General features: G+C 31.5%; 1 long non-coding RNA gene across 1 annotated transcript in view; it reads left to right on the top strand.

Moving 5' to 3' along the window:
- Nucleotides 1-21,315, top strand: part of LOC118187413 (uncharacterized) — a 65,718-nt gene extending 44,403 nt beyond the window's left edge. The window contains exon 2 of the long non-coding RNA XR_015039981.1: nt 21,089-21,315. This is a non-coding gene — a long non-coding RNA (uncharacterized LOC118187413). The remainder of the gene's footprint in view (nt 1-21,088) is intronic.
- Nucleotides 21,316-27,040: the final 5,725 nt, after the last annotated feature.

The raw sequence follows: 27,040 nt of genomic DNA, 5'->3' as shown, positions 1-27,040 counted from the left end.
GAGTGAGATGACCGTTTGAGTAAACCGTTTTTTTCCGTACATCGTTTTGCCATCGTTCTCTTTGAAAGTGTTAAGTTTCTTAGTCAAAAGCTCATAAATGTTTCACAAAATATGAAACAGAAAATAGAACAAATTCCAAATCTGGGCTTCCAGATGCCCATATTCTGCTGGAGACGTACGTTATTCAAAATTTGATGTCTCTACGTACCTTTTATCACAATGCGAGAAACATACGTACATTTATGCAGATTCCTCGTTATTTAATTTCTTTAAAAATTATACAGGGCTCTAATATTTGATTGCAACAATTTAAAAAGTGATTCGCTGTTTATAGTGAATTAACGACAATTGCCAAAACGAAATTAATAGCCCTTCTCGGCAAATTGACTACTTGCGCTAATAAATATTAAAAAGCAGGTACCTGAAATTTCGGGATTTAGTACATTTATCTTAATGTAATTCTCTTTTGAGTTTCATTAAAACTTATTAAATTTCAAAATTATTCAATTCGGTGTTTACAAACTACCTCATAATTGTTAGATGTAGTCTTTTATTTTTATTAGTTAATTTAATTTATTAATGGAAAAGCTAATTAAAACTCATTCAAAGGAATCTTACATAGTGTCTGATTATTTAGTTACGATTTTAAAATTTGTACTTATTTTTACCCCTTCTTCAAGAAAAGTAACCTTCGAAATGTGCAAAGCTTTTCTGGATAACCAATGCTTATAATCTGTCTAAATTTCAAGTTGTGTTCACTCATTTTAATGCATATTTAGGTAGCATCTCGTTTATTTGCAAAATCGATAATAAAAGCTATGAGGTCACTGATGATTTTAAGTTATTTATATATTTAATCTTGTCAAGATTCTATGCGAAATATAAAGATTGACTTCACACAAAGTTGTAGAGTTGTAGTTGTGAAAGTTGTAGAGTCATTTTTTCGGGGGGGGGAGAAGGAAAGATGAAAAGTGAGCGATTGCCTTCGCCGGGAATCGAACCACGGACCTCTGGATACCGGTCTCGCGTGCAGAATCACTACACCACGAAGGCACGCTAGGAAGGCGGGAGAAATACATTATAGAGTTTTGGAACATGTGTAATTTACATATGAGCTAATTTTATGCTATAAAAATGTTCGGCAGGGCCCTTATGTTATGTTAAACAGCTTTTACAAATATTTTCCTTGACGATGCTCAATTTAATTTTTTTTTCTTTGGATTTGTATATTAAACGATGCAAAATTTAGTAAAAAAGTAAGGGCTTAATTTCTAAAAGTAGAAGTGCCGGAGCCTTATGAAAGACCCTCACGAAAGAGGAACAAAAGTAAATAAACAAAATAACTATTAAAATCATTAATAATTTAAATATTATATAGTTAATTAGTATCAAATTAATTAACAATTATTTAATTGATATTAATAATTGACATTTATTAATTATTATTTAATTTGAAATTATTGTTTAATTAATTCACAATTTATTATTATTTATTAAAATAATTAAAGATTGAAGTAATTAAATAATTAAAATTAAATAAAATGTAAAGAGATAAATTAAAATTTAATAAACGATTTTTTTATATAATTTTATTGCTAAAAATAAAATTTTCTAGATCACATTTCTACTCAAATATTTGTTCCGTTACATAAAAAAGTGACGGAGCCTTCTTATTTAGGACTCCGGCGCAATTTAAGCTCCGAAAAAAGTATTAGCAATTTTAATGCATTTTATCCTACATACATATCATTAGAATTAATACCCACTATTTCGACTGACATTAACCATTATTTTTATTTTCACTGAAATGAAATCTTTTTTTTAAGCTTATTTTTATTTAGATATTTATTGCTTTCTAACTGTTCTAGCTTCTGTTTTATCTTTTTAGTTCCTTGTACGAAGTAAAAAGGAAGTATTGTAATCGCGAAAAGTTTCAGGCAACATATTTCAACGAAAATATCCATTTTGACCGCTATCGAATGCAATTTAACGATGTTTTAGTATGATATCTGTACGTAAGGACAGAATAAAGTACTCTTTTCCTTCAAAAAAAATTATAAAACTGCTTTAAAATTAATTCTGAAGAGAATTTTTTGTGGCGTCTGTACGAACGTATGTACGTACGTATCTCGCATAACTCAAAAACGAGTAGCCTCAGAACGTTGAAATTTTGTATATAGGACTGCTATAACATGTAGATGTGCACCTCATATTTTGGTTGCAATTGGCCGCACCAAACGTATATAAATATATTTGGTACTTTTCCGTTTCGCCGGCACAAATCTCGCCAAGCAGACTTTGTTGGCGACAAGATACAGCATACGTATAAAAAATTTTAACGAATGTTAGTTCTAAGAATTTTTTATTCTGAAGGCATAAACATTTTAATATGGTTTAAAATTTTATAACATGTCAGTAAATAAAGACAGTAAATTTGTGAAAAGACATTAATTTAAAAATTTACTATGCTTTCATAGTTCAACATCCTGAACCATGTGACCCCTAGTGATCTCATCTCACGTAAACTACGCTACAAAAATCTAATTCTCTCAGTAATTATTTACATTGATTTCAAGTTAAATTTTAATTTGGAATGCAAGTTTAAATGCAAGAATTATTTCAATTCGTACAAATAGCTTACTCAGAAATTATATAAAACCCCAGTGCTTTACTTCGCTAGTGCATTCTCATTAGAATGGATGAATATAACTCTTGATTTTGCCTTTTCTATATTTTCGCTTTCGGGTAAGCGGTGTGATTGCATTCTAATTGACTTAATTAGCGCGAATCGTCTTAGGGCATAAACTTTAACTATCTTGTAAAAATTCTATGTAATTGTATGCCAGTATTGAAGGAAACAATCTGATAAGAAATAGTTGCAACTTGTTTTGAAAATGAGGCGTAAAAGGTTACCAGCGAAGATATTCCGGCATCAGTTATACCATTATTGGCGACTTTATCGTTTGCGCAGGCAAAACGGAAAAGTACCATATATTTATATATATATCCACTCTGTTACCCGACTCAGTGATCTCAGTTTCTTTACTCTTATATGTTTGTAAATTGTACATTTTTTGCTTTAAAAATGATTGAATTATAATGTTTTTATCTTTCGGTTAAGGATTTTATGCCTTTAGTAAATCTGTGTGCAATATTTTTAGAATTATCAGCAATTTTAAAGTTGTTTAATTGCCGCTAAGCCTGTTTTTAATGGCGGCCATTGATATTTACATTTGAAACAGGAGACTAGTGGATTTGTTGCCAATCTAGAGAAACTTAGCTTCTCAACAACAAAGATAACGCATTCATTTATTATTGCCAATTAAATCATGCTTAATTCTTTCTGGAATTTTTTCGAGGAAATAAGCGTTTGAGATTTACTTCGTAATTTTTAGATATTTGGAGTTTTTATGTATTTTTGCCTTGTCGCGAAGGGAGAACTGAATTAATTAAATGAGAAATACTCAATCGTCTGTGAAAAACTGTTTCTTTTTGTTTTGCTTGTTTAATTTCTTTTATACATAGTTCTAGCTTTATTATAGTATTTGAATAGAACATGTGGCAACGATTAGATAATTCTTTAAATGATATACATTTTGTGCATTCTGAGTTATAATATGAATGAAATATAATACTGTTAAGCGCCAGAGTGTCGCCATGGTAAACAAAATGAATTTTAAAGAATGCATTTATTCTATTGTGGTTTATGCGCTGTCGGCGAAGTAGGTTTAGTTAAATCTAATAAGTTTAAATAAAATGCAAGAAAAAATGCGTATAATTTAATATTCCGTACAAGGAAGTCATGTGGTGTACACATCAGATTTTTTATTTTGTAAAGCGAACTGATATAGTCGTACATTATTCATACTTTTGACAACTTCCTTTATCAAACTAGAAGAGAAACGCGCCAAAGTAAATTTCTTTCCCTTTTGCTTCTAAAGAAGAGGGACCTTTATCTGACTGCTTTGGAAACTGATGGAGTTTTGAAAGACTACACGGAACTAAAATGTTTTTTTACATAAACATTTTAGTTCCGTGTACATTTACCCACAAAAGGAACATTTTAGTTCCTTTTGTGGGTAAAGTTTTATTTTTTTACTGCAGTGTTTCATGGTTTGGTTTATTTAATTATGGCAAAGCACACTTGGGCTATCTGCCTAAAGGGAGGGATGCCTTCGTGGAGGACTTTCTGAGGGAAACTGGCTCGTATACACGTTATACATGCAGTGTTTCATCATTTGAACATAAAGTGTAATATTGTTTACTTATATAATATCTAAATGAAATAACATAAATGTTGATGTCATTTCTGTTGACTAATTTCTTAGCTATGCAAGCTTTCTTAGTTAGCTAAAATGTGATGTTTCTTTCTTTTTAAATTTTACTCAAAGAGACGTAGGCTATGCGTTTTATTTCACACAAACAAGAAATAATCTCTTTTCATTTTAATGCAATAAAAAATATAATAAGGAGTAATGCATCGTATTTCTGTAATAAAAGTATTATATTTTATTTAAGTCTCCTTCTAAACAGAAATGAAATTTTATCGCTTACCGTTGATTGAAATTGGGACTTCAGACAAAAAATGTAATTGCATGATGAAAATGTGTTGATGATGATTTCGATGATGAAATGATGATGATGATTTCAATAAAGTGTGCTTCATAAGAAACAATTGAATTGAATTTTATTGAAATAAAACTGCGTAAATTTTCAAATAATAAATTATAATCTCTGAAAATAACCGGTACGTTGGGGATTGTAAATAAATATTGGTAGGGAATATCACTTTCCTAAAGCAAGACCTTCTCCTCAGAAAATCAGTTCGTCTTCTGGTAGACGTACTATTTAAAAACTGTTCGAATTTTAGACCGAGCTACCAGTGTTCATGGACTTTACCGCTCGGCCACTGATAAGCCCAATACGATATATTAACAACAAAAATTTCTATGTACTTTCCTAGAAATGAGTGGTAATGGATAGCCTGGTTACCTTTAGTTCAACTGATTTTTATAAGTAACGCATATTAGTTAAATTTCGCATATAATGAACTTTGTTTTCCACGTTTACATCGCTTGGGCAACCCAAATATGTTTATCAGCTGAAAGAAGTTATATTCTTACTTTGGCAGCTTATGACAAAGCTCTGGTTTTAGCCTATCGATTGATTAGGGAATGCTTATACATAAGTAGCACTACTGATTTAAGGCAGTCCAGTTAGCTCATTTGAATACCATTCTTTCATATTCCGTCCCGCATTTAACTGTTTGAAAGAAATCTTTTCTGTTTACGTCTGAAGGTATTCCTGCGAATCTGGTATCAGCGCAACTACGCGCGGAGGATAGAATTTCCTGTTTTCGAACTTGATTTATCTGGGGCTTGGCTTTTCCAAATCCTCCAATTTCTTGTCGGGTCCGGACGTGACTTGCCATCAGTTTCATTTTCGCAATTACTTTTCCTCAATCCGTGTCTCGTGCCGGATATGAGAGTGGGGTATCAAACGAGCAGGATGACTGAACGACCTTCGAGCATAATTTATTCTATGAAAACAGGCCACGTCTTCATTTTAAAAGTAAATCAAATTCAGTTCAAATTGCACCATTAGGTAGAGGCGGCCTAAAAGTAAATCAGACATTCCAAGGAAAAGTGAAAAAAAGATGTATTTATTGTGGACCAGACGAAAAGAGAGAAAAGAAGTTATATATTTAATCAACATTTTCCTCCTTCCGGGAAGATAAATTGTAGCAAAACTGCATTTTAGCTAACAGCCTATGGCAATAACTTTTATTGTGAAATAATATAAGGTAACAGAAAAACGATTTTAGTTGCTTATTTAATTAAAGCTACTTTAAAGATTTCTGGAAAATATTCTTTACGGTAAGTCATAATTAAATAATTTTTGTTCTCTGCGTGAGACACTTATGATAGAAAAAAGATAGAACTTGTGAGATGTATAACGTTGATTTCAGATATCAAAACGTAATGAAAGATCAACCACTTGTACGACTTACTATTTAAATTTATTTTTAGACCAAAGGGGCTTTGTCCCTGAAGGACTATTGTTTTCGTTTTGCGATTTTGAGTCGAATCACTATAAACGGCGTATCACTTTCCAAACTGTTGCCACCAAATGTTACAGCCCTACATTATATTTAAAGAAATTAAATAATGAAGAATCTGCATAAATGTATGTATGGTTCTCGAATTGTGATAAAATAACAGTACCTAGAGTCATCAAAATTTGAATGACGTAATCTTACTGCGAATATGGGCATGTGGGAGACCAAATTTGCGATTTTGAATTTGTTTTATTAACGGTTTCATATTTTGTAAAACTTTCACGAATTTTTGATTAACAAGCTCAACCATTTAAGACAGAGCAATGGCAACACTCTACAGGAAGGGAAAACCTTTTCGTCTCCAGCGGGCGCGGAACTGTGCATCAGAAGTTTTAAAGATATGCTCATTTTAAAATTGTTTTTCGACATTGCTGTTGAACTGAATTTTATGCAAAGAACATGATAGTTAATAAAAACAAAGGTAACACACAAATAGTTAAAAAAACGCTTCTTTGGACGTAATTTAAAATCTGAAACTTTTCAGATTTTCTTTCTCAGATTACTTTAGTTTTTTAATTATTCGAAAATTTAATTTTGCAGATTAATTAAATGGGCTTTATGTTTGAGGGGACAGATTTAATAATGCAATCCGACATAGAGCTGAATTCAATTTTTTTTTGTGGATATCAATTCGAAAGAATTCTAATGCTATTAATTTTGCTCGAAATAATATTAACAAGTCAATGATATTGTTTTCCTTTCTTTTTGCAGCTGACTTTATGACAGGTACAGGTAGAAATGGGCAGGATTACTACTAATAACTAGAATTTCACCATTGGTCGTTACAAGAATAATCCCACAGCATTAACTGTGGAATTCTGGCTCAGTTTAGAGGAAGAACACCTCGAGAACTCGGTTTGAGGTTTAACTATTTAATGACAAGTTATTATAAAGAATTTATAATGATTTATAAAAAGAATAATTTAATTGTAACTTACCGAGGTTTCCCACTTCTCCTTCCCTACCACAGACCTCTCTACAGACCTTTCGTCTAGCTGTGTATGAGTGCCCTCTTGCCCACAGCACTATGCGCTTGCAAACAACCATGTCTTCAGGATTGGAGCCCGGGCACATCGGTATAGCAGTTAGTGTTACTAACCACTTTACGAACTGATGATATGAGATTAAAATTAAAGAAATAGACAGGAAGTAAGCAACAGCCAGTGAAATTTTTTCGATTATTTGATTATATCAGGTTATTTAGTTTGACCAGACTACTATATGACTATTTTACAAAGATGAGGTACCTTTGAGGAAGATTTTCTGTTGGTTGGTGAGTGAATAATTTTACTTAAGCATATGAGGATTATCTGCCAAGAATACAGTCTTCTAGTTGAGGAAATTCGTAGAGTAATAGTCTCGTATTTATACTACACATGAGGAAATTCTGTCAGCTACATTTAACTTAATTAATTCAGAATTTAAAAATTTTATCTGCGAATGGTGATATACTGTTTAAAAAACCATATCAACAAGCAGAAAGTGTAACTAAATTTTGAAGGCTTATTTTTCAGCAGTCGAAGAAGATCTAAATTTTGAATTTCAATCGAAGAGTTTTCCTAATTATGCTGTAGTCAAAGTTGTCCTTCAGTGAAAAACTGATTTTATATTTTCTCCCTTCTTTTTGCGTGCCTTCGTGGTGTAATTGGAAGCATGCTTGGTGAGTATTTGAGAAGTCCAGGTTCGATTCCCAGCAATGGCACTGCTCATTTTTCATCTCTTCTGCTTCAATAAAATCCCAATGTCTCTACAAGTGGTACCCAAAATAAAAGAGTGGTGGGCGTTGTCATAACCTAAATTTGGGCATCTGGAAGCCCGAGTTTGGAATTCGTTTTATTATCTATTTCATATTTTATAAAGCATTTTTATGAGTTTCTGATTAAGAAATTCAACGATTTCAAAGCGAGCAGTGGCAACACTTTAGGGAATAAAACCTTTTTATCTCCAGCGCGTGAGATTGTCTGTCAAAAATTCTAAAGATATGTTGTTTTTAAATATTTCATGATATTGCTGTTGAATTGAATTTTATAATTTAAGTGTGAAGAACATGATATTTAATAAATAAAGGTAACACACAAAACATTAAAAAACGGGCTATGGACGTAATATAAAATCTGTAAACTTTCACATATTTTATCTTTTTAATAATATTTTCTGGTATAGATGTGTGTGTATTTTTTTTGAGTTATTTTGAGTTAAGCATCGAAGACAAATGCGATATTACGCGTCGTTAACTGGCAAAAATACCTGTTTGTGACAGTCAGAATTTTATCGGAAGTTAAAATAAATAGGTGGTATGAAAAATCTCGTATGTGTATTTCAAACACATAGCATTGTTTTTTCCATCTTTTTAAAACAACTAATTTTATAGCAATGAATCATCTCATTTCTATTCATTCAGGATTCATAAAATTTAATCATTAAGTCCATAAGCGTAACGCAACAAGATAATTATTCATTAATGTAATAAATAGATTTGCAATTATTCATTGAATATCATTAAAATAAATACTCGCAGAAATTCTACTCAGAGACTGATGCAAGCAAGGTCGTCGTTTTTAAGCATTACGCTTCTTGCTAAAAGACGCCAACACAAAATGCTTCTTATTTGTATTTATTTCACGTCAGATTGATATTGATGTTTTATTTTTTATTTGGAGGTCAAATTATCTTTATCTTTCCTCAGCATCTAATAGATGCTTACTTTGAATCCACAATCAGTATATTTAGCCGACAAAATACCCGTTATTTGCTATTTTTGACAAGCGGAAGCCACGATATTGATCCCTAATTAAAGTATTTCAATCGTTCGGTAGTGGCAAGAGGATTACATTTTGAATATTATATATCTATACATTGTTCTAGTACGATGAGATGATACTATGTTCATTAAAATAAAATTTAAACTTCTGTAAAGTTGTATTATAATTATAATCTATTCAAAATTTGATATTTCTACCATAAAAAAATTTGTGCAGTTTTCTCTTTCTTCCTTTTCTCAGTAAGCAAGAATACAAATACCAGGCATATGCGAGAAAATGTTTTCATGCCACTCCTTAATTAGGAATATGAATGCGATAAACAACGAATAAAGGATCTAAAAACTGCAAATCAGTAATAATGAAATTAAAAATTTAGAAGAATGCATTATGAAATATTTCTAACTAAATAATGATTTCGGGTGTTTAAATGGCATGGTTTTGTTTTTAGAGACAATAGGTTAATTTGAAGCATGAAAGATGAAAACTGAGCAAATGCCTTCGCCGGGAATCGAACCACGGAACTTGGAATACGCGCCCAGCGTGTAGACCACAGCACCGCGAAGGCATGCCAAGAAGGCCGGAGAAATACCTTATATATTAATTGGTTACGGTTCTAATAAGCAATTATGGCTTTTTAATTAGTTATGGTTTTTATTAATAAATTACTGGTTTAATAATTTGTTTTGGTTTTATTAATTATAATTATGGTTTTATTAATTAGTTAGGATTTTATTAATCAGTTTTGGTTTTTTAATTAGTTATGATTTTACTAATCAGTTATGGTTTCATTAATTAGTCATGGTTTATTAACTATTGTTCCATCAATCAATTATGTTTTAACTAATTCTAGTTTAATTAGCTTCGCTTCTATTAATTATATTTTGTTTTATTAATTAGTTACTGTTCATTAATATCATTAATATTCATTAATCACTGGTTTATTATCTACTTCTGGTTGTACTATTTAGCTATGATTTTATTTATTAGTTATGGTTTTATTAGTTAGTTATGGTTTCATTAATTAGGTTTTATTAAGTAGCTTTATGATGGTTTTATTAAGTAGCTTTTGTTTAATCAATCAGTTGTGTTTTTGTTAATTAGGCATTTAAATTTAATTAGCTGTGGTTTTATTAATTGTCTATCGTTTTATTAATTAATTATTGTTTTATTAATCAATTATGATTTTATTGATTAGTGTTGGTTCAGTAATTAGTCATGGTTTTATTAATTAAATATGGTTTAATTAATTAGCTATGTTTTCATTAATTAGCTATATTTTAATTAATTAGTTGTGTTTTTATTAATTAGCTCTTGTTTAATTAATTAGTTACGGTTGTATTAATTAGCTATTCAGTTATGTTTTTATAAATTAGTTATGGTTAACGTTTTATTATACATTCTATTTTATTTAATTTTTTTTTTCGTATTTGACACTTCAGAAAAAAGGCAAATTATTTTAATATGAAACTAAGGTACGCACGATTATTATATACTAAACTGGTAATTCTAAGCTGAGCTACAGGTAAATCCTGCTTCATGAACTTAATTCGTTCCTGATGGTCATTCATCAACCGAAATGTTCATAAACCAAAGCAATTTTCCCCACAGGAATTAATATAAAATGGATTAATTCATTCCTGAACCATAAATGATTACTTATTTAAACTTTACAGCTATACTTTGTGAGCAAGTTCGTAACTCAAAAAACCGGTGAAAATCATTAAATATTAAAAGCAGAGAGAAACGCAATTTTAAAACAGATAATATTAGACGAAAACTTCATTTAATTTTACTGTACTTGTGCAAATGGAGTGTACGAAAAAGCACATAAGAGGATGAGGAAGATACAGTTGATTGAATGCGAAATTTTCTTCCATAAAAACAAACATCTACTTTAGAGAGGGTGCATTTCTTTCATCTTTTCATTGTCTTTGTGTCACTTGACTCTGTTTGAGATTCTATGGGCCTCTGTTTCAATCAAAAATTATCTTTTCTTTGACCATTTTTCCATTTGTTTGGGATTTTTCATTGCCTACGTTTTAAAATGTTTCTAAAATAAGGCATGGCATTATCATTAAAAAGGCTTATACTGTTGCTTTCTACTACTTTATTAAGGTGATATCTTTACTTTTAATCTTTGCATCACACCTCATTTTGCACAAGTTTCTTAGAGCAGAGAACTAGCCTCATTTTTCTTTTTTTCTCTTCTTCTAAGGACATTTCTTCCAGAACTGCCATTTTGTTGCTGCTTCTGAATTTGTTGTATTCTTTTTTGTTGATATAATTTTTATGGTCCTCTAATAACTTCTCCAAATCTTCGTTGTTAACTTCCTTGTCCAAATTTTGTTGATTAAATTAAAATATTTTTTGCTACATATTTATCAAAACATGCATATAAATATAACGCAAAGAAAAAATTCAAATTTATACTTATTTTCTTCCTGAAATCTAAAAGTTGTTATCTACAAGAAATTATTGTTGCTCACAATTTGTAAATCAAACACATTAACAGAAATAGTATATTAAAATTTTCAGAATAACATTCATTAAAATATTTGTAATATATTGAAGTAATCACTAAATAACTTACTTTTTAGCTTGTCTTTCTTTTATTTATTACATTTTTATGAAACACACAGAAAAAAACAATATTTGTATAAAAATAATTATAAACTTCTTTGTTCTTTCTTTTTTACTTTTCAGCTACAACATGCGATTTTCATAAATTTTGTAATTCCGGAAGAAAATTAGCAGAAAATATCTTTCTCACAAATTATAGGTACCCATCGACAATCTGGTTCTTTTCGTAGACTTAATAATATTCAACTACGAATAAAAACTTTTCACATGAAATACACTCCGAAACAAAGCGATAATTACAATAATTCGTAAATGTGACTGTATTTATCTTTTGACAAGTACTAATAAAAGACAATCAAATCTGTGTCTTCAAGTCTTTGATTAAGATTTATATCATAAGGTAAGTTAATTAGTTCTATTTATAAATTTGCCGGAGAGTTACTCATGTTCATTTTTGGTAGATAAAATTGGACTTCAAAGGACTAAAAGCTTAAACTTTTTCTTCAAATTCTTGTCATAGTCATTCTAATTAGTTTACAGGAAATACAGAGGCTGTTCACGCTTTTTTTAGACGAAGTATATTGTATTCACAAAACTAAATTACATAAAATTCTTGTGTTTTAAATGTTCTATTTGACATCCCTTATTCTGAACTATCTTTCGACACCGCAATTTCCAGGATAATAATGCCTTTTGAGGTGGCAGAAGAAATATTCTATCCCATTCCTCCCGAACAACTTTCCAGAGTCCTGTTAGGGTTTTGGGACAGCGTTTGGATAATGCAGATTTAAAAGTCCTAAAGCACAAAAATCCATAGGTGACACATCGGTAGATTTAGTAGGGATATCAGTGAAGGGTATGGTTTTGATACCAGTTTTTTGTTCCATTTCTTTTAGGAAATTTACAGTGGATTTTGAAGTGTGACTGCTAGCTTTGTCCTGATGGAGTCTCATAGATGGATGGCACTGTGGGTAAAGGGATGGTATTTCATTCAGAAAAATGGGCGATAAAATATGTTCCTGATAGTATTTGGAGTTAATCTTAACATTTTTTTGCACTCTCTTTATTTTTAACTTGCCATTATAAGAAAAACTAGCAACAATCATGAATCCCCTAGAAAAACTTTCTTTCTATTCTTTGAACCATGTACTTAAATTTTTTCACCCTTTTATGATAATAAATGGCTCTTTTTTTGTTACAATCATTTAAGTACACCCATGCTTCACCTATTGTGACAATTGCTTTCCATTTTTCTTTGGATAAGTGTTTCTTATATAGAATTCTGCAGCGTGTCCTGCGTTGAACGATATGCTTTGGAAGAAGACGATGCACATTGCGTTTTTTCGCTTTCATAAGATTTAAATCAACGTTTATCATTTTGTTTACAGTGGAGACCGAGAATTTTAATGATTTTGCAACTGTCCTTTGACTAGGGGAATTTTCATTTAACATTAAACAACGTACCTTTGCAATAGTCGAAGATGTCCGTTTTTTCCTTAGATACTTGTTTGGAATTTTTTTCCACTTTCTTGTTGATGATATTACCTATCGACGCTTTAGATATCACAAAACCATGACTCTCACATCATTTTTGGATAACGGAGTATGCATATTTCTCTTCGTAAAGAGCGTAAATGTAGCCTTCGAACCACTGCTTTGTTAAATTCGCCATTTTGAATAAAAACAAAACTTTCAAGCCACAGACGATAATTTTGACTTTTAAAAACATAGTACAATTGCAATTATTTCTTTTTCAGGAAACAATTGTTTATTACCGCTTACCAAACTCATCTAAAAAATGTGCGAACAGCCTCTGTATATTCGTAAGCTGGATAAAAATGCTTCTAGGTTAGCCATGAGACCATTGCTATAAATGACTTGTTGCCAGGTTTCCAGGCCACTTGTTGCCAGTGACAGTTATGCAATTGAAAATATTAAAATTATTTTTCCATATGTATCTGAGTATAATTATTTGCCCAAATAACTCCAACATACCTTTTGAAATCATATGTTGCTGACTTGAGCGTTGGTAATTCGAGATACCATTCGTTATCCAAGGCATTTTTGTACAGATAATTTGTTTGTGAGCCGAATTGTTCGTGAAGTGAAGCATTCATGATCCGTAGTTGCACTTTATAACTTATTGAACTAAGCTGAGTACATACAAGACGATTGTCCCGGCTATATTGTGAAGCAGCAAATAAAAGTTGATATCGTTTGATATTCTACAAGTTTTAATCTAATAACTTTTTTGTAAGAAATGTTTACTTGCGTTCAAGAAAATTTTGCAATCACCAAAATTGGGAAGATGTCATTAAAAACTTGAGGTTTGATACTTTTGTAGTCTTTTTATTCATCTATATGCGTATGTCTATTGTTTATTAAAAAAAAAGACTTTTTCCTTTCTTCATGTAATGACGGGCACTTGCCTTTTCAACACTGGCCACTCGTAAGGCCAGCAATGGTGGCCATTTTATTATGGAGATACCTAATAGGTACCTCCACAATAAAATGGCATTCACCAACACACATTCACAGTTGCCTCCCATAAAGGGGCGGACAGCTGAAAACGTGCCTTTTCCAAGATTCGAACCCGTATTCTTGGGTACCGCAGTCAGCTTCCCTAACTACTATACCGTCTGCATAGTGGTTAAGAGAAATCGCATTCTTTAAGTTTAAAAAATTAAATGAATAAATAATACAAAATACGAAATTAAATAAAAATGAAAAAGAAAAGTAAGAGAAGTCTTATAATACTTTTCTAAATATATATATATGATGTACCAGCTTTTGTCCGTTATAAATAGTTTGGTGAAGAAATTTATAGATGTAGTCGTAGCTTAAATTATCAGACGATAAGTTTATAAAACAAGGATCCATTTATTATTGGTCAGGAGAAATAGGAGTTACAAAAATCATTTTTCCGGATTAAATGAAAAAGCATTACTAATAACTTTTTGTATGAAGTTTACTGCATCGTTACATTAAAGAAAAGACCCCATATTCCTTTGCAAGTCCTTTTATAGCCTCTGGAAAGGCGGAGCTTCAAAGAAATGACGTCAGCCTTGTCAGCCATTCCAGTTCACTTTATATATCTCCAGAACATTCTATAACTGTACGTGTAGAAAAAGCGGGAAAAACAACTTGACTACGGGGCTGTGGATTTAATTCCACGTACTTTCAAATAAGAGACCGTCGCCATTAAAAATGAGAAGAACATACAGTTAGAATTTTAAGTGTATTCTTGACTATGGAATTTTATTATTGTATGTGTGTGTGTAAGAAAAATAAAGAATATGTAAAAGATTAAATTAGCAGCGTGAATTAATTTCCCTTCTCTATTCTAAAAATAGCAACATCTATTTGCACTGCGTCATTTCAAGAAAAATCTTTGTCATATGTACTTAACTTGTAAAAGTAATTTAGAATTACCTTGTATACTAATTTTGTAAAATTTATGAATTTTTAATTAATCGGTCGTATGAAGCTGGAAATAGTCGAAATGGCTTCCCACGAATTTTTAAAATCGAGTAAAATGTACTTAATGTTTGGGAATGCTATTTTTATTTCATTGTGAAACGTGGAATTTTTTTGTTAACAACTGCATGGTTTAAAACCGAGCAGTGGCAACACTTCTTGAAACAAAGCAGATTTTTAACTTCAACGCGTGAGACTGTTGCCAGTCGGAAAAATGAGTGCAAAAATTAGCGTTTACAGAGTTTTAAATTAATATCTCTGTTTTAGCTATTTTTTTTCGTTGGGAAAAGTGTTCATCGACATTTGCCAGGACCCAGAAAAAAATTATAGAATGTTTTTTGACGATAGCTATAGTAGTGACTGAGGTAATGGCAAACAAACCAACGCACAAATAAACATTCTTTTACATATTCTATGAAACCTAAAATCTCTATAACTGATTCCATGTTTTAAAAATTTCACAAATTCGAAACCTGTATGTTTTTATATTATCATAAGTACTTTTCCATCTAAATTTTGTGCTTATGATACAATTGGTTTAGTTATATCTAATATTTTATTACATATGTTTTCGTTAGAATCTCTTTAATTGTATTAATTCTGCCCATGTGTTTTAAATTCATTTTTTTTTTCATTTTATTTTTCTGAAAGTAAAAAACTGCTCATATTTTATTTTTATTACTATTACGCTTTATACTGGTGTTTCATTGGAGAGTTCCTTTTTTTAATGTACGATATAGTTTTAATTTGTTATACTCTTGCGTTATTCATATAATATTTATTAAAATATTTCTCTTTCTCTTCCTAATTTTAAAGACTGATAATAATAAATTTAAACATAAATACTGTAGAATTTTATGCAATAAAATTCTGGAATAACTTTCTATATTTAAGAATGCCCAATAACTTCAGGATAAAAAACTGAATCTAAAAGTATGAAACCCGCTTACATCTAACAGATAACAAACAATATTGACATCTAATACTTGTAAAAACAAAATACTGTAAACTTCTCTTTTTTAACATGAAAAATCGCAAAAGTAGTATTCAGAAAACGTGACAGTATTGCACGTGTCAGATATGTAATCCAATCCTAGATAAACCTGAAATTTTGGTAAGATACGGTTTAACCGGAAGTGTAGTTTGCAGTAAACACTTATGTTCTTTCAGAATTAATGCATCTTTCAGTTATATAATAGAAATGCAGTCATACGTGTTATTTGTGTTTCTCAGATTTAATCACATGTAATTCGCCTGGTGAATTGTTAATCTGGTTTCTCAAAATAATAATTAAGTTCAGAAAATTTTAAGTTATTAGTGTCACTGATTATAAGATAAAATATTATTTATCTTTAGGCATTGTTTTGTTTTACATCTGCATAAATCTGAGTTCTTCCTGTTATTGATACTTATGGTAATATGAAATGCAGACGATAAAGTGGTATCGCGGTCATAACTTTTTTATTTGATTTGTCCTGAATTTGTCCTGAAGTTATCTACAAAATTATTAGCCCAAACTGCCAATTTGCTTAGAAGAGCTATTAATTTAGGTTTGGCATTTTGCGTTGATTCACTATAAATGGCGAATCACTGTTTTAAACTGTTGTGACCAAATATTAGAGCCTTGTATTATAATTAAAGAAATTAAATAAGGAAGAATTTGCATAAATGTATATACGTTTCTCGCATTGTGATAAAACAACGGTAACTAGAGCCATCAAATTTGAAATAACGTACGTCTCCACCCGAATATGGGCATCTGGAAGCCCAAATTTGGAATTTCTTTTATTATCTATTTCATATTTTGTAAAGCATTTATGAGTGTTTGATTAAGAAACTCAACGATTTCAAAGCGAGCAATAGCAACACTGTAAAAAAAAAAAAAAAAAAAAAAAAAAAAAAAAAAACAACCTTATTTTCCGCCCTCTACACTGTGTATCAGAAATTCTAAAGATATGCTCTTTTAAATATTTTGTGATATTGCTGTTAAATTGAGATTTATGGTTTAAGTGCGAAGAACATTATTGCCACCTTTATTTAGGCACACGAAACGTTAAAAATACGCTGCTTTGGGCGTAATATAAAATCTGAAAGCTTTCAGATTATTTTATTTTTTCTTATTTCATAACTGTAGTTAAATACTGCTCTAAATATTGCATATATCACTGCAAGTAATGAATATTGGCCTTACATATATGTGCTAAATAATTATGTATAACTGCTTTACAAGTTTTGAAATTATTATTCTTTTAAAACTAGCTTAAAATATTTTCTGCCTTAAATAAGTTATTATTGGGATAATATTCATATTATCCCAATAATAGTTTATTGTGGTAATATGAATTACCGTATTTGCCGGGGTATAACGTCCAGGAATGAAATTTACGCCGGATATAAAAATAATAGCTTAAAAATAAGGAAAATATTAGATTTTTTACATGCATCAAAATGCTTCTTATTTAAAAGAAATGACATACCTTATGAAATTAACCATTTTCATTATCGGATAACATAAAGAGTTCATCTTCAGGCGGATCATGGAATTTTCCTTCATCTTCGTCATTATTGTTATTTTGACCCATAAATAAATAATCATTATCCGTTCCATCTTTCACCAACACCAAACATCTTTGCTGTTTTGCACGCAAGAGTATAACAAATTAAAACGATTTCCATTTTCTTTCCCAAAATGAATAGTTTTGGCATCTGAAACCAGCACTGGGTTTGTTTCTTTTCGCGGGAACTATATTTATTACTAAAAGGAGCGCTAGATCAACTGTATTTCAATTAAAGCTAAAGCAAATGCGATTTACTAAAGCCTTCGATTTTCACTTCAAAATGTCGGCTTCAGAGAAAATATCTAATTCCTAGTTCCACGAATTCATTCTGGTTTGAAGTATTCTACAGTAGCATTTTTTTGCAAACTGCATTGAATACAATCTATCCTCTTTGCCGGAATATTTTCTTCCTCAAGCATTGAACCCACACACATATAGTTTGTCACTGTGGTTTACCATTCGAAATTTTTTTGTTGTTGTTCAAAAAGCTAGGATAAATGTTCGAATAAGTGACCTCAAACAATAAGAACATTGCACATAAATCTTTTAGGTTTCTTCGTGAAGAATTGGTTGCGTGTTATACTGCGAATATACCTAAAAATTAAAAAATGTCGCTTGAAGGTATAGATGCGCGTTATATATCGATGTGCGTTATACCCAGAAAATGCGGTATCTAATTTTACTGAAATTAAGTAATTAATTTTGTAAAATGTTTTAACTGATGCTTTAAAAGGATATCGCATTAGAAACAGCAAATAACAATTCTAGAAAATTCGTCATTTTTTTAACGCTAATTATAAACTTGCTAAAGTAAACCCACTTTCGTTTGTTATGCTAATTACGCAGACCTCATTGTCAATCAATTTTTGTTACTGATATCAGTATGGGAGTAATATAATATCGATATAATTTGTTTTTTTCCCATCATCAGCAGCATTGGCACGACAACCCCTCGCGGACTCTGACCTTCTTCAGAAGCCTTTCTCATTCCACCGTTCTTCCAGCAACTGACCTCCACTTCTTAATTTTTAGAATGGCAAAGTTCTCGTCCAGGCAGTCCTTCCATCTTTTCTTAGGTCTTCCTCTTGATCTTTCATAAACAGGAGTTGCACTAAAGACTTAAACAGAATTGCCTTAAAGAACGGTCCTTAAAGACTTTAAGGGCCATTCTCTCTGCATTCGTTCTCAGAAGGTGAATTGCCCCCATCTCATTCTACTTAATTTTATGGATTTAATAATAGCCCCATCTTTACAAATTTTGTAGAATTTGAAGTTATACCGTTTACGCCATTTTTATTATTCTCCAAAACAACACCAAAAGTAGTTCTCAGAAACTTCATTTCAAAGATTGCCAAGGCTCTTTCTTTCCTCAAAGTCCACTGATTTATCAATATCTTGCATAATATAATTTTTGTCCTTCTTTTTATAAGATAGGATTTCAGAAGTGGTCTTAAACCAACGAAGCAACGATTTGCAACAATACTGTTACGAATTTGGTATTTAAAAAGCTAATGTTAGTTCAATTATAAATTAAATGGTTTTATTTCTCGCGCAGTGCAGCGCGTGACGAATATTAAAAGAAAGCTAAGCCGGAAAATTGAAAATACAAGAGCGCGGTGCATTAAATAAATAAATATCTTTTTTTGATTTCGAGAAAGTTCTGGAAAATTCTAGCGCGTGATTTTAAAATCTTATAATAAAAGGAGGAAAACATCTCAATTCGTAGTTAGTTGCTTAGTTTGTTATTGTTCAGAAAACTGCTCTTGTTGATTGTAGCGAATTCGCGGATTAGCTTTCTTTAGCTGTTTTGAATTACGTTATATTGGACATTTGAGTAGTTAAAAGATAACTACTGTGAGATATTGTAATACTGCATGATAATTTGAGAAAATTTAAGCATTTTTGTTGTGATAATAATAAATTTTTGTTCATTTTTCATCGGACTTGTGCATTCACTTCATAACGAACCCGTACGCACGCAACAATACTCTTTTTTTCTGATTTCAGGATTAATATCATTTTGATAGTTAATTTCGGAGCCCAATTAGGTACAATTTTTCATAGATTCAAATTGAAATAGGCCAATCTCAAATATGGGGTTATGTACATATACTTCGCTTTTTGTTCCACATTTACTCTGAGCTTCATTTTCCTGGCTGAATTCTCTAGTGCCAGAAACTCTCTCCTAGCACCGCTGTAGATTTTGCATTTACATCTACGTTATCAGCTTAAGCCAGAATACAAACTGATTTATTAAATATAGTACATTTTGTCTGTTTTATTACTTATAAAAAATATCCACAACAACAATAGTAAAAAAAAAAATCTGAAATGTTTCAGATTTTAAATTACGTCCAAAGGGCCGTTTTTTAACATTTTGTGTGTTACCTTTATTTATTAAATATCATGTTCTTTGCACTTAAACCATAAAATTCAGTTCAAGAGCAATATCGCAAAATAATGTTAAATTAAGCATATCTTTAGAATTTCCGATATACACAGTCTCGCGAGCTGGAGATAAAAGTATTTCTTTTCTATATAACGTTGCCATTTCTCGCTTTTAAAGCATTGAGTTTGTAAATCAAAAATTCGTTAAAGTTTTACAAAATATAAAATCTATAATAAAACAAATTCCAAATTTGGGATTTCAGATGCCCATATTCGCAGTAGGATTTCGTCATTCAAAATTCGATGGCTCTATGTACCATTGTTTTATCACAATGCGAGAAATAGACAATCATTTATGCAAATTTTTCATTATTTAATTTCTTCAAATATAATGCAGGACTCTAACATTTTGTGGCAACAGTTTGAAAAGTGAACCGACGTTTATGAGTTCGACGCAAAATCGCAAAACGAAAACAATAGTCCTTCAGGGACAAAGCCCCTTTGGACTAAAAATCTGACTGGTTTCAGATTTTTACATTACGCCTAAAGGAGCGTTTTTTTAACGTTTTGTGTACTACCTTTATTTATTAAATATCATGTAATTTCCACTTAAACCAATTCAATTCAACAGCAATATCGCATGACCATATCTTTAGAATTTCTGGATACACAGACTGCGCGCTGGAGATAAAAAGGTTTTTTTTCCCGTACAGTGTTGCCATTGCTCGTTTTGGAACTGTTGAGTTTGTTAATCAAAAATTTGTTAAAGTTTTGCAAAATATGAAATAGATAATGAAACAAATTCCAAATTTTAGCTTTTAGATGCCCATATTCGGGTAGAAAGATCCGATATTTAAAATTTGATGTCCCTAGGTACCGTTGTTTTATCACAATGCGAGAAACATACACACATTCATGCAGATTCTTCATTATTTAATTTCTTTAAATATAATACAAGGCTTTAATATTTGGTGGCAACAATTTGAAAAGTGAAACGCCGTTTTATAGTGGAAGACGCAAAATGCCAAAATGAAATTAATAGCCTATCTAGGCAAATTGTTCCTTTGGACTAAAAATAAATATCAATCAAGTCGATTGAAAATGTTTTACTCGTGTTGTTTTCAATAAATTCTGAAATCTTTTAAAATTTTTACGTACTACTCATTCATAAGAATTTACCAACTTATTTAATATTTTATTTTCAGAATTTCAACCGATGGTTTTATTAGAAGAGAAAATAAACAGCCCAGATATTGGTAGAGTAAAAATTCTGCCAATGGAGCCAGCCTGTTTCCTTGAACTTATTATCAATTTATCAGCAAAATACTTATGTGATATACCTTAAAAAGAATGATGAATCAATGAACAAACTGTAAATTAAACTGTTACTAATATATTCTAAAACCCGCTATAAAATAAACTTTTTATGTTCTTTGCTGTTTGGTTTCCTCAAGGTCATGGGAATAAAATCTGTACAAGCTTTTGTAGGTATGATGTAAGGTGTGAAGTAGCAAGATAGATAATCATTACTGTATTGAAGTGTTGCATCTGGCATATCATAAAAATTTAATTTTGATTACGATGGATGAAGTACGTAAATTAACACAAACGATAACGGTTGAGTCTAAAATCACAATTTAACCCTAGAGTCCAACAGTACTTGTTGTCTTATATTTCCCATGGTCCCTTCTTTTTTGTGGTTAACTGTTAATGTACTATAATTATCTTTAAGTCGCAAAAAGTTTTAAATTCTTTACGGAATTGCCTGCAAAAAGATATATACCATTTACGTTTGAACTACCTTATTAAACGATGCAAATAATTAGATTACTTATTGACATGAGGTTATTTAAAACTTTATCGTTAAACTTTAAATGACAATATATCCCGAAATGCGCAAGATAGTGCTGCATTTCGATGTAATGTCTCGTTTCAGGATTCGCCCCCAAAACTGTAAATATTCTCGGAATTTGTAAATGTAATTGACACGAATTTTATTTATGCCGCTCTTTGCACTCATGAAGACGTTTCAGTGAAATCATAAATGTATTTAGTGATTAAATAATCGTGTTTTCTACACATGCATTTTACGGAATTCGTGAGATCCTGGCTAGTGACAGAATTTCTAGTTTCTATACCAACTGCGTTTTGCTCTTGACAAATGGAGAGTTAAAGAATTTTAAATAAATAATCTTTCATAAATATTGTAAACTGTAAATACACTATAAGGTATTTTTCTCTTTCCTTCTAGCATGCCTTCGTGGTGTAACGATAGCACACTCGGCACGTATTCGTGAGGTTCAGATTCGAGTACAAGCGAGAACACTGCTAATTTTTCATCTCTCCTGCTTCTAAAATAAATCTTTATGACTCTACAGTGGGGCCCGAACTAAAAGGTAGTGGATGATGATTCTTCATAACCAGGATTTGGTGATTGGGTCCCTTAATCCCAAGTCGCCCTTTAAAAAGGGGAAGTATATATGGAATTTTCTCCTTCCTTCTAGCATGCCTTCATGGTGTAACGATAGCATACTCGGCGCGTATTCGGGAGGTCCAGGGTCGAGTACTGGCGAGGTCATTGCTAATTTTTAATGTCTCCTGATTCAAAAGAAATCTTTATGACTTACAGTGGTACCTGAACTAAAAGGTGGTGAACAATAAATAATGCGTCTCACCAGGATTTTACGATTGGACTTTCTAATCCCCAGTTTCTCATTAAAAGGGGGAGCATATGAGATTGTTCTTCCCTCCTTCTAGCATTCTTACGTTGTGTAACGGTAGCACACTCGGCATGTTTTCGAGAGGTCCAGATTCGAGTCCCAGCGAGGGCATTGCTAATTTTTAATGTCTCCTGATTCAAAAGAAATCTTTATGACTTACAGTGGTACCTGAACTAAAAGGTGGTGAACAACAAATAATGCATCTCACCAGGATTTTACGATTGGACTTTCTAATCCCCAGTTTCTCATTAAAAGGGGGAGCATATGAGATTGTTCTTCCCTCCTTCTAGCATTCTTACGTTGTGTAACGGTAGCACACTCGGCATATTTTCGAGAGGTCCAGATTCGAGTCCCAGCGAGGGCATTGCTAATTTTTAATGTCTCCTGATTCAAAAGAAATCTTTATGACTTACAGTGGTACCTGAACTAAAAGGTGGTGAACAATAAATAATGCGTCTCACCAGGATTTTACGATTGGACTTTCTAATCCCCAGTTTCTCATTAAAAGGGGGAGCATATGAGATTGTTCTTCCTTCCTTCTAGCATTCTTACGTTGTGTAACGGTAGCACACTCGGCGTGTTTTCGAGAGGTCCAGATTCGAGTCCCAGCGAGGGCATTGCTAATTTTTAATGTCTCCTGATTCAAAAGAAATCTTTATGACTTACAGTGGTACCTGAACTAAAAGGTGGTGAACAATAAATAATGCGTCTCACCAGGATTTTACGATTGGACTTTCTAATCCCCAGTTTCTCATTAAAAGGGGGAGCATATGAGATTGTTCTTCCCTCCTTCTAGCACTCTTACGTTGTGTAACGGTAGCACACTCGGCGTGTTTTCGAGAGGTCCAGATTCGAGTCCCAGCGAGGGCATTGCTAATTTTTAATGTCTCCTGATTCAAAAGAAATCTTTATTTATGACTTACAGTGGTACCTGAACTAAAAGGTGGTGAACAATAAATAATGCGTCTCACCAGGATTTTACGACTGGACTTTCTAATCCCCAGTTTCTCATTAAAAGGGGGAGCATATGAGATTGTTCTTCCCTCCTTCTAGCACTCTTACGTTGTGTAACGGTAGCACACTCGGCATGTTTTCGAGAGGTCCAGATTCGAGTCCCAGCGAGGGCATTGCTAATTTTTAATGTCTCCTGATTCAAAAGAAATCTTTATGACTTAAGTGGTACCTGAACTAAAAGGTGGTGAACAATAAATAATGCGTCTCACCAGGATTTTACGATTGGACTTTCTAATCCCCAGTTTCTCATTAAAAGGGGGAGCATATGAGATTGTTCTTCCCTCCTTCTAGCACTCTTACGTTGTGTAACGGTAGCACACTCGGCGTGTTTTCGAGAGGTCCAGATTCGAGTCCCAGCGAGGGCATTGCTAATTTTTAATGTCTCCTGATTCAAAAGAAATCTTTATGACTTACAGTGGTACCTGAACTAAAAGGTGGTGAACAATAAATAATGCGTCTCACCAGGATTTTACGACTGGACTTTCTAATCCCCAGTTTCTCATTAAAAGGGGGAGCATATGAGATTGTTCTTCCCTCCTTCTAGCACTCTTACGTTGTGTAACGGTAGCACACTCGGCGTGTTTTCGAGAGGTCCAGATTCGAGTCCCAGCGAGGGCATTGCTAATTTTTAATGTCTCCTGATTCAAAAGAAATCTTTATGACTTAAGTGGTACCTGAACTAAAAGGTGGTGAACAATAAATAATGCGTCTCACCAGGATTTTACGATTGGACTTTCTAATCCCCAGTTTCTCATTAAAAGGGGGAGCATATGAGATTGTTCTTCCTTCCTTCTAGCATGCTTACGTGGTGTAACGATAGCACACTCGGAGCGTTTTCGAGAGGTCCAGGTTCGAGTCCCGGCAAGTGCACTGCACATTTTTTGTGTCTGCTGCTTCAAAAATAACCTAAAGATTCTACAGCATAGAAGAAAGTTTAGCTTCGAAATAAACATATTTTGACACAGAATAATTATCGAATATCAAATTACTATAAAGATAACATATAACAATATTTCAGATAGCCTGAGTAGTTGATTCCGACTCTTTGAAATCCGATTAATAGAGGAACTAAATCCATATAAAAATAATAATGGTTCTAAAAGTTTTTTTCTTTGTTTTTGAAACACGACTATTTAATAAATAAAACGCGATTAATTAGTTCAAATTTCGTTAAGAAAAATAATTATAATAAATACGTGCTTTTCGTAATTTATTTTTTCTGTAACAAGTTAATGCTTTGAAATAATTCATAAATTAGGAGAGTGTTATTGAAATTCATTTGAAAAAGTGGGATTTGTATTATTATTTCTAAATAAGAGATGTTAAGAAAAATTTAACTAGTGTTTGACAGAGATTTTTATAGATTCAATATTAAACTGTTTGAAAGTTATAGAACCGGAGTTAGCCCCTGTAAATTACTGAAATCATAAATCTTCTCAGTGAAAGTTGACTTAGAATGTCTTCACTGTCATACTTGCACAAAAACAAACTTGCAAATTTGGCGGAAATTCATTATCACAAAAGGGTGAAAGAATAAGAAAAAGTATACCTAAAATTAAAAAAAAAATGTTATGCACTTCCATCAGAGAGGGAGACAACTTCAAGGATATGTTGATAGTTATGAACGTTTTGTATAACTAACGCAAAAGCAAGTAATAACGTTACTCAGTTTCGAAAACATCCTATTCTCGTTTATTTATTACTTTGCTACGTCTGCAAACGAGTTAATTTTCCTGTTCATTCCCAGCCGAAAAACCCAGAAACTTACTCATTGACTCTGTGAAGGACAATATGCGGTAAAGATTTCAATTTGTATTCTGCTACTGCATTTGTAAAACGTTTGATTAGCGGTGCATGAAGAAATGATAGAGTTCTAACATGACTAGGAAAAATAAAAAAATCGTAAGTCTTAGTATCGAAAATATTGTTCTGATCTCTGCTTTATGTACCGCAATCAGAATTATTTGGCACCGTCGACTTTGCAACAAATTGGTTAGGGAATATACTCTTAAATGGTACTATGAATCGGTTATAAAATTATGAATGATATTTTAAAAATCTCACCTGTAAATTTTATTTTAAATTAAACAGAAGTTTTAAATTTTTTCAGTAATATCATTGTTGAATCGTAATTATTTTCATCTTTCCTTACATGAGATGATTTCCAAACCACTCTAGAGCTACATCATTTTCTCTTATTTATATTATCGAATCTCGAGTGTAATTTCAAAGGTTAATTTTAGTCGAGTAATAGTAATAAAAAAGCTTCCATGTTTCTTTGCTTAGTTTGCAGGTAATATGCATGAGATACGTTCCTAAACGCTTGTATGTTTTCAAGCGTTCTACATTAGTTTAAATTATGCATTTAAAGTGTTGGTTTTGAATAAAAAATTTTATGCATGGATTCATTAAATTTTTATTACAAATGCTCTATGATTACTCTCGTTTAAACAAAATGAAGGGAAATATTTTATTTCATTACATGATTCATGAGTTTTCAGAATATATTTTAAATATATTATTAATTATTAAAATTTTATCAAAATACGAAAATTTAAAAAAAGTTTTAAAAAAATCCGAAATCTTTTAGATTTTATCTTACGTCCCCCAATGGAGTGTTTTTTAACACTTTTCGTGTGCTACCTTTATTTATTTACTAAATATAATGTTTTTCGCATTTAAGCCATATAAAATTAAATTCAACAAATATCACGAAATATTTAAAAACACCATATCTTTAGAATTTCCGATAGACAGTCTCGAGCGCTGGAGAAAAAAATGTTTTCTCCGTAGAGTGTCGTCATTACTCTTTTTGAAATGATTGAGTCTGTCAATGATAAATTCGTTAAAGTTTTACAAAATATGAAATAGATAATAAAACAAATTCGAAATTCAGCCGTCCAAATGCCCATGTTCGGGTGGAGGATTACATTATTCAGAATTTGATGGCTCTAGATACTGTCGTTTTTGTCACAGTGAGAGAAACATACATGTATTCATGCAGATTCTTCATTATTTAATTTCTTCAAATATAATACAGGGCGATAATATTTGGTAACTACAATTTGCAAGGAGACACGGGCATTTATAGTAAAACAGCGCAAAATGCTGCTTCGAAACTAACAGCCTTTCTAGGCTACTGCCCCTTTGAGGTAATAAATTAAATTAACAGTAAATAAAAAAATCTTATGCAGAACTAAAAATAAATTTAAAAAATAATCACTATAAAATACAAGCAAAATTAATTATTACGGTTAAATACAATTTTAATATTAGAATTAAATGTATAAAAATTATTAAGGAGTTAAAAGTGTTTATCACTATGATGTATTATGAAATATAATTGAAATAAAATTCCTTTATAGAAATTGTGCTATAATATTCATCTATAATTTTAAAAGAGCGGCACAATTTAGAATTTTA

The sequence above is a fragment of the Stegodyphus dumicola genome, chromosome 3, assembly GCF_044657685.1.
Source record: "Stegodyphus dumicola isolate Sdum_Otavi_A_Nest chromosome 3, ASM4465768v1".
NCBI classification, from domain to species: domain Eukaryota; kingdom Metazoa; phylum Arthropoda; class Arachnida; order Araneae; family Eresidae; genus Stegodyphus; species Stegodyphus dumicola.
Note: the sequence above shows the minus strand (reverse complement) of the source record. Positions and strands in the feature narration are given on the sequence as shown.